Raw genomic sequence first — 14,684 nt, 5'->3', positions numbered from 1 at the left:
TTGCTGGGTCATATGGTAATTCTATTTTTAGATTTTTAAGGAACCTCCATACTGTTCGCCATAGTGGCTATATCAATTAACATTCCCACTAACAGAGTAGGAGGATTCCCTTTTTCTCCACAACCTCCCCAGCATTTATTGTTTGTAGATTTTTTGATGGTGGTCATTCTGACTGGTGAGTGGTGATACCTAATTTTAGTTTTGATTTGCATTTCTCTAATGATTAGTGACATTGAGCATCCTTTCATGGGTTTGTTGTCAATCTGTATATCTTCCTGGGAGACATGTTTATTTAGGTATTCCACCCATTTTTGCATTGGGTTGTTTGTTTTTTTGATATTGAGCTGCTTGAGCTGCTTGTATAATATGGAGATTAATCCTTTGTCAGTTGCATCATTTGCAAATATTTTCTCCCATTCTGAGGGTGTTTTTTTTGTCTTGTTTATGGTTTCCTTTGCTGTGCAAAACTTTTAAGATTCATTAGGTCCCATTTGTTTATTTTTGTTTGTATTTCCATTTCTCTAGGAGGTGGGCCAAAAAGGATCTTGTTGTGATTTATGTCATAGAGTGTTCTACCTATGTTTTCCTCTAAGAGTTTTATAGTGTCTGACCTTACATTTAGGTCTTTAATCCATTTTGAGTTTATTTTTGTGTATGGTATTAGGGAGTGTACAAATTTCATTCTTTTACATGTAGCTGTCCAGTTCTCCCAGTACCACTTATTGAAGAGGCTGTCTTTTCTCCATTGTATATTCTTGCCTACTTTATTAAAGATAAGGTGACCATATGTGTGTGGGTTTATCTCTGGGCTTTCTATCCTATTTCATTGAACTACATTTCTATTTTTGTTCCAGTACCATACTGTCTTGATTACTGTAGCTTTGTAGTATAGTCTGAAGTCAGGGAGCCTGATTCCTCCAGCTCTGTTTTTCTATCTCAAGATTGCTTTGGCTATTTGGGGTCTTTTGTGTTTCCATACAAATTGTGCAATTTTTTGTTCTAGTTCTGTGAAAAATATCATTGGTCGTTTGATAGGGAGTGCACTGAATCTGTAGATTGCTTTGGGTACGATAGTCATTTTCACGTTATTGATTCTTCCAATCCAAGAACATGGTATATGTCTTCATCTGTTTGTATCATCTTTAATTTCTTTCATCAGTGTCTTATAGTTTTCTGCATACGGTTTTTTGTCTCCTTAGGTAGATTTATTCCTAGGTATTTTATTCTTTATGTTACAATGGTAAATAGGAGTGTTTCCTTAATTTATCTTTTAGATTTTTCATCATTAGTGTATGGGAATGCAAGAGATTTCTGTGCATTAATTTTGTATCCTGCTACTTTACCAAATTCATTGATTAGCCCTAGTAGTTTTCTCGTGACATCTTAGGATTCTCTATGTATAGTAGCATCATGTCATCTGCAAACAATGACAGTTTTACTTCTTCTTTTCCTATTTGAAATGCTTTTATTTCTTTTCATCTCTGATTGCTCTGGCTAAAACTTCCAAAACTATGTTGAATACTAGTGGTGAGATTGGGCAAACTTGTTTTGTTCCTGATCTTAATGGAAATTCTTTCAATTTTTCACCATTGAGAATGCTGTTGGCTGTGGGTTCGTCATATATGGCCTTTATTATGTTGAGGTAAGTTCCCTCTGTGCCACTTTCTGGAGGGATTTTATCATATCGGTGTTGAATTTTGTCGAAGGCTTTTTCTGCATCTATTGAGATTATCATATATAAACCAGAAGTTTTTATATGTTTAAAAATTAAGAAAGCACTTCAAATTGTCCATCATTCATAGAAGAAATTGTAATGGGGAATAGATTATATTTAAGAATGCAGTTAAAGCAAAAGAGAATTTAATACCTTAAGTGCATGAAAATATTAGAAGAGGAAAGTAATTAAAATTAATGAGCTAAGAATATCTCTCAAGAAGTTAGCTATTTAAAAAGAGCATAATAAAAGCAAAGAAAATCAGATGAATAAAATAATCAAGAAAATAGCAAGAATTAATGAATCATAAAGCAAATAAAAATTAGTGATTATTAGCAAATTTAAAAATTTGACAACCTCTTGCAAAATTGATCAAGAAGGAAAAGTAGGTACCAAAACAATATCAGGAATAAAGAGGTGAGTATCACTTCAGATGCTGCAGTTAATAAAAAGATAAGAAAAGGAAATTATGAACCGTTATTTTGATGCCTTTGAAGATTTAGATGAAATGGAAATTTTTTCTAGAAAATATTTCAGTTGCCAAAATTGACATAGAAATGTACAGAAATTATAAATCTATAATCATTATAGAAAATGAATCAGTAAATTAAAGTTTTTTTAATATTTATTTGTTTGGGCTGTGCTGGGTGTTAGTTGTGGCACAAGGGATCTTCGTTGCAGCACATGGGATCTTTAGTTGTGGCCTGCAGACTCTTAGTTGCAGCATGTGGACTTCTTAGTTTCAGCATGTGGACTCTTAGTTGTGGTGTGTGAACTCATAGTTGTGGCATGCATGTGAGATCTAGTTCCCAGGCCCCCTGCATTGGGAGTGCAGCGTCTTACCAACTGGACCACCAGGGAAGTCCCAGTAAATTAAAGTCTTAAGACAAAGAAAACTCCATGGATGGATGGTTTCTCTAATAAATTCTATCAAACAGTCTTGAAATAATTTATTTAAATATTAAGCAATTTCAGAGAATAGAGAATGAGACACTCCAGATTGTTTTAAGTGATCAGCATAATCTTAATACTACATCTAAAACAACATTTTTAACTTTGCCACTGTTTTAATAAAAGAAATTTTCCCTGTCTTTACCAGAAGTGATGTCCTTGTGATTAGGAGGGGACAGGCAAAAATCTTGCATTTTGTTTTAATTGACCCTTCCATTGATCCAAGCTACAATCTTTATGGTCTTTGTTGAAACTTAGAAACAGATTGGGTTTATAAGTGTATTTCAACTTTGGACACCATAAAAGGAAGATGGGGGGTATCAAATTGTGGTTCTTTCGAGCTGATGTTGTCCTTTAAGTTTACTGTCTCTCTGTATCTTTAACTATGGCCTCCTGATAAACAAATACACTACTCAATGGTAAAGAGTTATTGGTTGCCAAAGACCAAATACTTTACCTAACACATTTCATTTTTAGTAGGACATTTTCTGTCAACACCAAGATCTTAAGCTAAAGCAATCACAATAATTTAAAAAAAAACACTCACAAGTATATGTGGGTAGGCCTCTTGTTGTTCTAAAAGCACAATATATAGATAGGTAGGTAGATAGGGTTTATAGATAACTACCATTTATATGTAATATACCAAGTTGGAAAGATGATACCTGGAAGATAAGACATCTAAGAACTGCCTCCTTAAAAAATTGCACAGAAGATAAAAGAAAGGGGGCTGTAAACAATACTACCCATAATGGACAATTCTCTCTATATTTTGATAACTCAGTTTAGTATGCATCATTTTTTTCAGTATATTTCATTAGACCTTTATCTGATTTTTCAAAGCCAAAGTCTAAATCACCAAATAGATAACAATACATCTCTTGAGAAGATGCATCACTCTGAATGCACTAATGGGTATTCTAAAAAAGTCTGTCCAATGTCATACAGAAATACAAATGTATTTTATGTGGTATTTCCCAGATATGCATATTATAAGCAGATCTTTCTTGGTAACTTCCAATAATTGTAATTTCTTTTTCTATGTCCTTTTAAATTATTACCTTAGAGATATATGATAGGAAGAAAAGGATACATAAAACTGATGTTCAGTGAAAGAGTAGCTCTAGCAGTTAAAATTCTTTGTAGACAAATTAATATATTAATTCAAATTCCTTTCCATGGTAACACAGTCCTCAGTGAACTGACTCTGGCCTATCTCCAAATTTTCAGTTTCTCCTCCCACTTCCGAATCCAACTTGCCAGGCCACCAAAATATATTTCTTGAAATAAGCCTCAAGCGAGTATTAGTAAACATAGACAGAAAACAAAGTTTTAATAGGTACAGAATTTTTGGAGAGCAAAGTCATATACAGGTATTAATCTCTAAAAAGTACAGAGACACGTGTGATTCATTTAAGACACGCATGATTCATTTAAGTCATGCATAGTCATGATTATGCTACAATCACTAACTCATGATATCACACAAAACACTTTGTGTTTCTGCACTGAATTCAATGGCAATGCTTTGGGGTTCACATGAAATTTGGTTTTTAACCCTTTTGGTTTAAGTGCAGTTTACATGAAATTCACTCATTCTAAACACTCAAGCAATGACTTTTAGTAAATCCACAAAGCTGTGCAAGAGTCACTTGATCCAATTTTAGAATCTTTCCATTATCCTCAAAGATCTCCCCTTTGCAGTCACTATTTTTTCCAAACCCCACCTGCAGGCGGTCACTAATCTCCTTTCTGTCTCTTAGAGATTTGCCTTTTTCTGAATATTTCATATATATAGAATCATAAAAAATATAGTCTTTTGTGTCTGAATTCACCCACTTAGCATAATACTTTAGAGGGTCATCCATGTTGTTGCATGGTACATCAGTAGTTTCTTCTTTTCTATTGCTGATTAATAATATTCCATTGTACAGCTATATCACCTTGTGTTTATCCATTACTCTGTTGATGAACATTTAGGCTGCTTCCAGTTTTTGGCTACTGTATCATGAATAATACTGCAATAAACATTCTCATACAAATCTTTTTGTGGTCCTGTGTTTTCATTTCTTTTGGGAAGAATCCCAGAAGTGAATTTGCTGGTTTGTGTGTAAATTTATGCTCAATATTTTGAGAATTACCAGTTTTTCAAATTGGGTCCACCATTTGACAGTTCCACTAGCAAGGTGTGAGGGTTCCCATTTCTCCATATCCTTACCACACTTACTACTGTCTGTTTGAGTATATATTATCCTAGAGGGCATAAAGTGATATTTTATTGTGGTTTAACTTACATTTCCCTAATAACTAATGACATTGAGCATTTTCTCATAGCGCTTAGTGGCTAAGTATATATTTGATGAAATATCAATTTTAAGATTTTATTAATTTTTATTGGGTCAAATTGTAATTGTATATATAAGATACAAATAGTTTTACCATATCTGAATTATAATTATTTTCCCTTTTGTTTTTCATTTTCTTAATGGTGTCCTTAGAAATAAACTTTTTAGTTTTTATGAAGTCCAATTTATCGGGTTTTTTTTTTTTTTTTTTGCGGTATGCGGGCCTCTCTCTGTTGTGGCCTCTCCCGTTGTGGAGCACAGGCTCCGGACGCGCAGGCTCAGCGGCCATGGCTCACGGGCCCAGTCGCTCCGCGGCATGTGGGATCTTCCTGGACCGGGGCACGAACCCGTGTCCCCTGCATCGGCAGGCGGACTCTCAACCACTGAGCCACCAGGGAAGCCCTATCGTATTTTTTAGTGGATCATGCTTTTAGCATCACATTTTAGAAATCTTTGACTAATCAAAGTCATGAACATTTTCTTCTGTTTTCTTATGATATGTTTATAGTTTTAACTCTTGCATTTAAATCTGTCAGGCATTTTAAGCTAATGTTTGTGTGTGGTGTGAGATACATATAAATATCTGCATGTGTATATCTTATTGTTCCAGGACGTTTTGTTGAAAAGTTCATCTTTTCCCTTCCAAAATGATTTGACACCTTTGTGAAAAATCAATGTACCACAAATGTAAGGGTTTATTTTTGTATTATCAAACCTGTTCTATTGATCTACTTCTCTATTCTTATGATATGACCAGACCGTCTAGATTATTGTAACTTTAAAATTAGCAAGTTTTCAAAGTGGATGAATAATTTAACACAGGCATACAGTGTTATGTATCTGTGTTCATGTGATGAATTTACTAACTAAATAATCACATGAGCACAGATAATCTTTCTATTATTGGAAGAAATGCAAATTAAAATAATTTTTAAATTCAAATAAATTCTTATTAAACTATAACAATGAATTAATGAGTTATAAAACCAAAAATCAACTTAGACTGTGCATTTTTATGTTTGAGTCTACACCCTGGAAATATATATGAAGAAAAAAAAGCTTTTTTAAAAATCTTTTAGCAAGGAACACAATACAGTGTACTGCATGAAAGTAAAAAAACAAACAAGCAAAAAGACTGTCCCAAGCAACCAAAAAAATTGAGGATAAACCATATGGAATACCACAATGTCAATAAACTGAGAAAAATGTGTACTCTGTCAGACATGAAAATACAGTATAAGAAATATATTAAGTTGCATAACCAGAGCTGAAAATAAAACAGAAATAGTGATTAGAGCATTTTACTATATTGCTTTGGATAAATGACAAAGGTCAGATGTAAATTTGGTGTGATTAAATAGCTTTATTAACCTCATGTTTGTTTGCCTTGTAAATTTACCTAACTTTCATTGGATGTACTTCTTCTGTATAATTGCCCAGGGTCATAATTATTACATACAAATACATATTGTTCACTACACCTATTCTACATTTCTCCTGTCCTCATATCTCTTATTATCTCCAGACTATTATTGTTGACTCCATCTTTGAAATGAAAGATGTTACCATAGGTTAGGGTCTCAGCACTACAGAGCATCTATTAGCAAGAAACCCAAGGGATAAATAGCAAATGATTAGTGTGTCTCATCCGTCCTCTGAGGCTAAGATAGCACTATTAGTGCTTTTTCCTACTGTGAAAAGAAAGCCAAGGACCAAGCTGAGATTTAGAACAAGAGATTCTGGTAAAGACCTCTGTTGCAGTGCAGTTTACTTTCCGGCATCCCAACACACAGAACACTAATGTGCTCTGTGCAAAAATTTGATATCAGGAGATTTCAGAACTAGGCATTGAGATATAAAATCAGACAGTTTTTTCCTAACCATGGTGAATTTCTGTATTATTCTCCTAATATTGAGTTACTGCTGTGAAAGAGGGAACAGAAACATTTTTTCCTGCTCATGAGATGGCCATTATTTAAACAGTTTCATACAAACACATGTATTAATTGTGATTCGACTCTGGCAAATTTGATGTGTTTTTTCAAAAAATCTTCCTTTTTCCCTCCTATAATCATCCTATGGACTGACATGTTAGCGTAGTCTTTTCCATTGTTCTAACAGCCAAAAGTAACCTGTATTCCTTTTCCATTTAGGTCATGGAGGTTAATTGGCACTGTGCCTACTGACTTATTAATAACGGCTAGCATGCAGAGGACTTTTTTTATTAAACCATTCTGCATTCAATTTATGATGCCTGTGACTCATTATGACGTTGTAATAATGCTGTAACTGTAAGAAGAGTATTTATGATTTTTGATTAGCAAAAGAAAGATTAGCTTCACCTTGTAATGTCAATTAAAAAGAAGAGAAGGGCTTCACTGGTGGCACAGTGGTTGGGGGTCCGCCTGCCGATGCAAGGGGACACGGGTTCGTGCCCTGGTCCGGGAAGATCCCACATGTTGCGGAGCGGCTGGGCCCGTGAGCCATGGCCGCTGAGCCTGCGTGTCCGGAGCCTGTGCTCCACAATGGGAGAGGCCACAACAGTGAGAGGCCCACGTACCACAAAAAAAAAAAAGAAAAAGAAAAAGAAAAAAGAAGAGAAAAGCATAATGAGTCTTCCAAATATATAGTTCACAACATAGTTGTAAACACTTTGATCTCTAAATCAATGCTTCTGTCCAAGAGAAAACATAATTGCCTTCTACTACTAAATTTAGCAGTTACCAACAATTTTAATTTTTGGTTGTTAGTCCACAAAGTATGGTGAGATCCTTTAAGACACAATTCTGTAGTTATCTTAATGATTTGCATGTTGGCTTTTATGAAATAGTTTTAAGTTTCTAAAAGGTCTGGTTTTACTGATTGCTTTTGCTGATTACTTGGGAATGAATTCATTGCTTTTGGAAAAGCGTCATTCAATAGATTTTCACTTTTCTGCTCATTTATAAATTTTAATGTCGAATATAAAAGTCACTAAAATGATTTAATTATAGCTATATGAGATTATACAGAGGTATTCCCTGGATGTATCTGAATGAGAAGATGACTGGTCTCCCTTCTTCTGCATATGTATACGAGTATATGGTTCTATTATATTTATGTTTCCATTCCATTCCAACGAATAGTACCGGAAGACATTCATTAACAAGTAGGGTGGAAATAAGGGCTGAAATATAGGGTGAAGAAGAAGAATAAAGAGGAATAAAACAAAACTGAAGAAAAAAAGAAAAATACTGTCTGAAAATAAAAACAATTTGGTATGTGGTTACATTATTTTATTCAAGTAAATTAAATATACTTGATAATATATATGTAAATATAATAATTAAATTTTTTATTTAAAATGCTAAGATCAATCAATTAAAAAACAAATTAATCAAACTGATTTTAAAGCCTTGGTGAGAGACAATTTCTTTGTAAATAATGAGAGCCAGTGGGATTCTTCTTTGCAAACCCTAGTGACACACATGGATTTGTACTATGCATACGTTTGACAATAAAGAATGCATATTCTTTATTATTTGGGTAAAAAATTTATTTTAACTATTGTCACAAGAGAATCCATGAAGAAGGAATTTTTAAAAATTTACTTATTGTTTCTAATTTGGGAAGGGTACTTTGAGTGACTGCCCTGGGAGGGGAAGTCTAGGCCTTTGATGCCTTGTTCTGTACAAAACAAAGTAATAACCATACTGTTATTCATAAAACACTAATAAGGAATTTGGAGTTTGCTGTAAGCAGGGAGAAATTGGAGTGTGGGAAGGGAAGTAGTCAGGCAACAAGACACATAAGGCTGGGTTTCTGGGGAAGGATGGCCAGAGAAAAATGCCCACTTATGATGAGGCCAAAGATCTTTTAAGGATAACTGGACATGCAAGCTTTTCTGACATATAAAAGTTGTTCACCACTCAAAATATTCACTAAAATTTCCCATGCATTAAAAACTTCGGATGCAACAGTTGGGGAAAAAATGAGCAAAAGTGATTTAGTTGCCTGTCTAGGTTAGTGTTGTAAAGCAGAAAGCAAGTGCTCATGGAGAGAGGGGTTCAAGTCAGAATTAGTTTATCAGAGGTCACAACTGGTAGTTCAAAATTGCCATGAAAATGTAAACTGTCAAAATTTTACTTACGATTTAAGGAAAACTTTCCACTTCCCACAGTTGTTTCTGAATAACACTGGAAGTCAAAATCAACTCAAAGACTCAAGTAGATCATTTGGGGTTTGTACGTTGTTTCGCATGTTATTTTGTGAATAACCTTCCCTGTATGTTAACAATGCCACAGGTGTATCCAAGTGCATTAAAGTTTTAGAAGCCCAGTCCTATAGCACTACAGGCCAGATCCATGCTGTGCTCTATGCAGAAGTGAGATAAATGTTAATCCCTCATGATTTCTCATCTGGAGATCTGAGAGCTCTTTATGCCTTGTGCCTGGTGTGAAAACAGTTTTTTATTTTCAGCCTAGAGTTTGTGTCTCCTTAAGCCCTCAGGCACAGGTTCCTTGCCCCTGCCGGGGAATTATTATCCAAGACAGCACTATGCTATCTTCAGCACAGAAATCTTTTCTCTAATTCTTTTTTTAGGTTAAAAAAAAAATCTGTCTTGCAAATAACTCCTAGTGGACTCACCAAATGTTCATCAGACAGGCCTAGAAACAAGCTGACTCAAAATCTTGTGACACTACATCCAATTATAAAGTGATATAGTGACGTGATTGGGATAGATCTCTAAAGCTACATTGCCTGGATTTGAATCCTTGCTTCTTCATTTACCTTCTGTAAGATCTCGGGCAAACTACGAAATATTCCCTCAAGTCCCCATCTATAAAATGGAGCTAATTATAGCACTTATAGATTAATTGAGTTAACCTATGTGAATGTAAATATTTTAGAAACTTTCCCAGAATAAAAGCATTAGACAATATTAAATATTAAAAATATTATATATTAGAAAATGTTGAATGATACATATTAGGTAATATTGTTTCTATAGCACAGCAATATGATTTAGTCACTAACAGTGACCATGTTTCTTTTTTTCTACTTTAACTTTTCCCTTGGATCCCTGGGTCTTGAAAAATATCGTATGGGCTGATTAGGCAATGAGCTAGCCATTAGTACATGCAATTAGGATGTGAGCGGTAGTCCAGGGCCTTCATGCACTCATATACTCAACAAATATTTATTGAGCTCCTAATATGTACTATGACTATGCTAGTGTCTAGGAGCACAGTGATGACAATAATTAATCCCCGTCCTCAAAAAAGTATGCAGTTTATTAGATAGGTATGCAAATTAAAAATTATAAAGACACTAATAATAATGAGAATAATGTATGAGAAGAGGTGGGAAAATAATCGAAGAAGATATTAGGTTGATTTGTAAGAGCAACATAGAGTGTCACAGAACAGGCAACAGTAACCTAAGACTTGAAAGAAGAGTAAGATTTTTTCCATAAGTAAGTCAGGTTGAGTATTTCTGAGAAAAGAACAGCAAATGCAAAGATGGTAATGCAAATGGGAATTGTGCTTTGGAGACTGCAAAGAATTATAAATTCCTGTAGCGTAAAGCTTGGGGGTGGTAGTGGTGGGCAAGGGGGCCAAATGACAAAGGCCCTGCATGCCATGTAGTAAATGTGAAAATTTCTCTTTCAGGTGAAGAGAACCATTGAAGAAGTTTGAACAAAGGCGTGAAAATGATGTGATTTACATGATGTCTCCCTGACAGACGTGATGACAGAAGGACTCAGGTACCAGGAACCAGTGAGGCAGCTATTGGGTGTTCAGGCAAAGTATGATGATGAGTTCCTTGGTTAGAGGGAAGCTAGTGGGATAGAAGACAAGGGATTTAAGAAATACGTAAGTGGGAGAATGGTCTCAACTTCATGATTGTCTGGGTGCTGTGAATGTGGAAATATGAGGAAAGAACCGCTTCTGTGTTTCTAGCTAAATGCTGTTGAATAGATGGTGAAACTGACATGAGGTTCTAACTTCACTTGCCTTATAGCCTGAAACGCTCGGCAATGTGGATGACCTTTACTCTACAAGGTCACTTCAAAACTGCATAGGAATGACCTACACAAGGAGGACTGTCACCTGCCATTTCTACCTAAGAACATATTAATACAGTTCATCACATTAATCATCACATTGAAATATATCTTTATAGCAGAACCTTGGAAGTATAAACCATATGGCACATTTAGGATTTAGGTCTGTAAGACAGCACTGTGAGAGCCCTGCTTCATGAAGAGCAGAGACTTTACTGGAGGTGGGGAGCAGGGTCAGATAGGCTAGAGACTATGCAAATAGATACACACATGTACTGTGAAAAGTTAGGAATGAAGTGATAGAAGAAGCGATGAGTAAATTAAAACTCATAAAAAAGTAAATGAGGGTCAGAAAGTTCTCAAAACTTTCATACTTTGTGGGTCTGTGCTGATTATTTAGGCAAGTGAATAGTAGACAGTATACAATAGTAATGAGAAAAATGTATATTTAATTGGCATTATATAAAATAGTTTAATATTATATAATATTAATGCAACAAATAATGTATTATGTTATAACATGTACCATATATAATATAATAAATACATAATAAAAAATAGTAAGCAAAGATACTGATAGCATTTAGGCATGTTCATATGAAGTAACTACAACTGGCATCAGTTCGCTAGTCAACAGTATTGCATCTACATTATGTCATCATCAGAGAGAAATACAGGGAGGTCAAGGTTGATTTCTCACCTGTGATTCTCAATACTCAATCATTTTTTCTCCATTATCTTATAATATATAGAGTTTTAAAATATGTTCCTTTTATGATTTTTAATATACAGTTTAGCTTCTTCGTGATACATTAAAAGTGGTTCAGGAAATTATTAAAGTGTTGGGGTAGATTTGGCTACACATATGCAATTAAATTCGGAAACATTTATCAAACCCTGGCTGTAAGGTTCCAAGATATTAATAATTACATATAAGAATGGGTGATAAAAATTGAACTTTGGTTTTTTTTTTGGATACATTGATTGGCTTTATAAAACTATTATACTAGTGGTAAATCAAATTACATAAAATCTATATGGGCTACCTTACTCATAGAAACATTTTATTCATATCCTTAAATTGATTATGGTAATCCCTGCACCTGATATTAAGGTGGTTTTAGGAATTTGAGGCATTTTCCCCTTGATCCCAGGAAACATTTACGGAGTAACAACCATGTGTTAGATAATAGGGCACAGAGATAAGACATGGTTTCTGTACTCAGGGAACTTACAGTTTAGTGGGCAGACATAGATAATGCAGTACATAATAATAATTCAGCTTGTTAGGTGATATCACCTGTAAGGACCAACTTTATGATAGACACTGTAAATAATAGTTATTTATTAGCTTTCTTGTGTCAGGCACCATATATAACATTATCTATAATTACCACAGAAACCCTGCAAGGCAGGTTTTCTTTTGACTTTTATAGATAAGGAAAAGAAAGATTAAAGAGGTGATAGATTGTTAATGTCATAGCTGCAAAAGGATGGTTTCAGTCAGGATTACATTCCAGGGCTACCTGACTGTGTTTACAACTTTGTGAGCTGCATGTCACCCTCTATTCCGTGAAACTATTTTTCGAAGTGTAATGATATAAAGGCAACTTCTATGTTTAAAATTTATTTTCTAGGATTATCTAAATAATTTGTATGCGATTGAGCCACTAAAACTGCTATATCCGTCCAAAATAAAGAATAACAAACTCTAGATTGTTTATCAATAAGTTGTCTACTACATTTGAAGAATTAAAGCCTTTTTCTTGATGATATTTTTTGAAGCTAGTGAGCTTCTGTTGGTGTCTTTCTGTCTTCACTGGGATCTGCTGAGCTACAGTAAGTCTGTCCCTTTCAAAATCTCTTTGCTTTCAGAAAACACCTCGGATCTAATGTGGAGCAAAGCAGGACATAAGCCCAATGGCTCCATGTAGAGAAGCTCTAGGAGGAATGAATTGGGACATGGTCAATGTAACCTGGCGGCTGAATCACTTGGCACTAAAATTAAACTCATCAGAATTATGTTCCCCAAAACTATAGGCTGAAATATGTAACACATTGCTAATTTGAGACAATAACACACAGATGATTTTTTTGTTATATTAACTTATCTGAAGCAATGTAATCATTTGTTGTTTCCAGAAAGCAACCTGTCCATAAACTACATTAACTTTACACCATTTTGGCTTGAATTCTTTCTTAGGTGTTTAAGCAGTGCAAATTCCCTCTTTCCATCTTTCTGCTTCACTCTGTGTTATTCAAACTTGAAAAAGTTCTCATCACTTGAATACCCTTAGTCTCTATCACAATAATGGCTAGCAATTTTACACTGGGTTTGTCAAAGTGAGTTTCCTGGCTAGTAGCCACTCCTCAAGGTCTACTAATACTGGATACATGGAAACATTCACATACTTTTGATGGGAAGGTTCTATGACAAACTTTACTGGATGGCAATTTTGCAGTATATTTCAAAAATTAGAACATACTTAACCCCTAAGCAATTTTCCTGTGAGAATATATCTCACAAAAAATATGGAAGAAAGCATGAATAAATATGGATAGGAATATTCATCAAAGAAACATTGATATTAGTAATAGTAGTTGGGAAAAATAAATGCAAAAACTGAATGGTTGTTGTTAACATAAATGATACTATTAATAACATTAATAATGCCACATACAAATTAACACTTTAAGCATGATATAATAGTAACATCTCTCTTTACAAAAACAGTGTAAAAAATCCACGTGGCAAATGTCTTTGCAGATCAATAAGATTTACACTTGTTCAATTTATACTTGAAATATACATATATTTTTTCAATAAATGGATGTTACTACTGTATTTTCAAGTGCATAAGATAGAGTTCATTGACATAGTTGAGATGCAGAACATTTCCATTACCACAAGGATCCCTCATGCTGACCTTTCAGAGCTACACCACATCCTTATATGTCCACTCTGTCCCTGACTCTTGGTGACTACTGATCTGTTCTCCAGTTCTATAATTTTGTTATCACAAAAATGTTATAGCAATAGAAATATAGAATATGTAACCTTTCGGGATTGGGTTTCTCATCCACAGTTGTTTGGAAATTTATTCAACTCACTGCATGTATCAAAAGTTTGTTATTTTTTATTGTTAAATGATATTCCATGTGTGAATGCAACACAGTTACAGTAGTTGCGTGTTTAGTTTTTAAGAAACCGCTAAACTGTGTTCCAGACTATCTGTATTCTTTTACATTTCTACCGGTAGTGTATAAGTTATCTAGAATTTCCCGCTAGCATTTGTTTTTGTCACTATTTATCCTTGCCAGCATTTGTTTTTCTCATTATTTTTAAAATTTTAGTCATCGTGATAGGTGTGTAGTGATATCTCATTGAGGGTTTCATTCCCTAATGGCTAATGATGTCAAACTTTTTTCATGTTCTTTTTGCCAACTTATAGTCCCTTTAGTGAAATATCTGTTCATATTTCTTTCATAATTTTGTCCTTCTATTTTCTTTATGACATTTAGATTTACAACTCTAGCATCCTCAATCAAAACAAAAGTATTAATAAAAACATAATCATATCTTAGCTTTCAGAACAGTTTAGGTAATTTTCTCATTCAGTTGAAAATA

This window comes from Lagenorhynchus albirostris, chromosome 6 (assembly GCF_949774975.1).
Source record: "Lagenorhynchus albirostris chromosome 6, mLagAlb1.1, whole genome shotgun sequence".
NCBI classification, from domain to species: Eukaryota; Metazoa; Chordata; class Mammalia; order Artiodactyla; family Delphinidae; genus Lagenorhynchus; species Lagenorhynchus albirostris.
The sequence above is the reverse complement of the archived record's forward strand: the minus strand, read 5'-3'. Positions refer to the sequence as shown.